Source organism: Nicotiana attenuata, unplaced genomic scaffold, assembly GCF_001879085.1.
Source record: "Nicotiana attenuata strain UT unplaced genomic scaffold, NIATTr2, whole genome shotgun sequence".
NCBI classification, from domain to species: Eukaryota; Viridiplantae; Streptophyta; class Magnoliopsida; order Solanales; family Solanaceae; genus Nicotiana; species Nicotiana attenuata.
The window spans coordinates 68,190-70,743 of record NW_017675308.1 but is presented as its reverse complement, the minus strand read 5'-3'; positions in this window follow the sequence as shown (position 1 = coordinate 70,743).

Below are 2,554 nucleotides of genomic sequence, written 5' to 3'. Positions count from 1 at the left end.
ATTGGGGAGGGTCATCTGGTGCACAAGGATATCCATGGGGCCGATGTCGAGGCTGAAAGTGTTGAGCAGGAATGCCCAGCGGATCATCTTTTCTATTTCTCTTTCTTCCACCCAAACTTACTGGGATGTTCTGAATGTCTTTCGTAGTATCTTTTGATGCCGAACAACTCATGATTTTGCCTGACTTGATTCCCTCTTCTACCATCTCCCCCATTTTTAACACATCATTGAAAGGCTTTCCCAAGGCCGAGATCAAATGACTGAAGTAGGTGAGCCCCTGGGCTTGTAGGAAAAGCTCAACCATTTCTTCTTCACCAATCGGGGTACTGACTCGAGCAGCTTGCTCCCTCCATCTGAGCCCAAACTCCCTAAAGCTTTCCTCCGGCTTCTTTTCCATTTTAGATAGGGAGGAGCGGTCTGGGGTAATGCCTGATCTGTATTGAAAGTATTGAACAAAATCTTGAGCCATGTCACCCAATGTAGGCCACTTGCCGATATCTTGACGATTATGCCATTCCAAAGCTGCCCCAGTCAAGCTCTTACTGAAATACGCCATCAACAAATCATCTTTCTCGCCAACACTTCTCATTTCACTGCAATAAACCCTCAGGTGGGCTACCGGATCTCCACACCCATCATAAAAGTTAAACTTTGGCACTTTAAACCCCGTGGGCAGGCGAACGTCAGGGAACATACACAACTCTTTGTAAGACATGTTAACCTGGCCTCCCATCCCTTGCATGTTCTTTAAGGACTATTCTATGCTTTTCAGCTTCCTGGATATCTCATCTCACCCTTCTTTTCCTGAGACCTTTTCATTTTCAGCATGAGGCTCATCCCGCGGGCCCTGCTTGTATCACTACCAAAAAAGGGTAAATTGCGGAGGTTTATTTGCGGAGGGTATAAGTAACCTCCGCAATTTGCATACTAGCCCCCATAGAATTATACAATTTACGGCGGTTCTAAAACTTCCGCAACCCTAAAATAATAGCGGGTAATTTATTTTACACTCCCTCCTTTTTTTTCCCAATCTTTTCAGAACCTTCCGCCTTTCCCAATCTTTACTCTCTTCTTTCTCTGATTTTCACTCTTAATTAAAAAGAAACTTCAGCCTTCCATGCTCTCTTTTTTCTGCTTGCCCCATGAATGTCGTTTGGGATTCATGAAGTAATTTCATTTTTCCTTAATGAGATTTTAATGTTAAGATTTGAAATTGGGGTTTTAAGAATATAATTTTCCCAAACAACTAAAAGGCAAGACTCATACAGATCTGTGGAATTTTGTTTTGGTCTTGGAATTTTTTTGGACTACAAGAGGAAAGAAGCACTGTGGGTGGCAAAGAATTTGCAAAGAAGTTGCATATTGAGAGGTAAGCATATCTATGGAAAATAAGCATCTTTCATACAAAATTAGAGATTCTTATAAGAACAGATCTATACATTTGTACCAGATTTTCCTTTCTTCATTGTTAATTGAAGTATTCTTTTAATAGTTGTGATTAATTTAGAAAATTTATATGCAATTTTATGCATGCACATATGATAAATCAGCTTTGGGTGCATTAGGAATGAGGTTTCTATTTAGTATATTGAGAGGACTCAAATTTTCCAGTATTTTGGTTCCAATTGGCGTGAGGTTAACAGTGGTAGTGTTCAATTTGTCAAATATTTTTCTGTTTCGAGTATCATTTTTGTTGTTTTGATCAAATTGGACAGGAAGACTGATTTATCGGAAAATATAATTGAAGGTTTTGGGATTCCGTCGATATCGCAGGTAAGAAATTTATTTTTATACATTGCAGTACTATATTCACTTCTTCCACATATAGTACAAAATTGAAACAACTTGAAATAACAAAAAATTACTTAAACATGAATTGAAACGTACAAAATGCATTCTTACATGTCTCTTGACTTTATTTTGTTTTTTGACTTCTATAATCGATTAAAGCGAGAAAGCGGTCGCTTTTTTGAACACTGAGGTGTCTAAATATAATTTCTTGGCAAGTTCAAGGGGCCATCAATGTGTTCAGCCTTTAAGTAAAGATGATCCTTTTTTATCTATTAGAATAACATGTTATTTATGGCAGATTGGTTTTATTTTTAATCTGTTGAGTGGACTTCCTATTGATAGCCCGTAGCCATATCTGCGATGTCTCTTTTAAAGTCATGAATAGTTCTCATTCTGCTAATACTTTTTTTTTGGATGAAATCTCGTTCTGCTAATACTTTGCGACTTCTTTATCCCAAGTAAGCATCACAATGATGCCCGTCTAAGTAAAAATGGTCATTTTAATGCTACAGAATAACATGTTATTTACGGGAGAATGATTTTATTTTTAATGGATTTTATTTTAATGCTTTAAGTTGGCTTAAGCTTGCTTTAGATAAAACTTAACATGTCCAAAGTATGAATAGTTTGTGCTACAAAGGTGCTTCTTTGTAGCAGTAGCTGTATTTTACACTTTGACACTTGGATGAGAAATGTATCATGTCTTGTCTGGTGTAAATATACATAAGAAGTTTTATGCTATAACACTAGTGGTTCTTCTGGC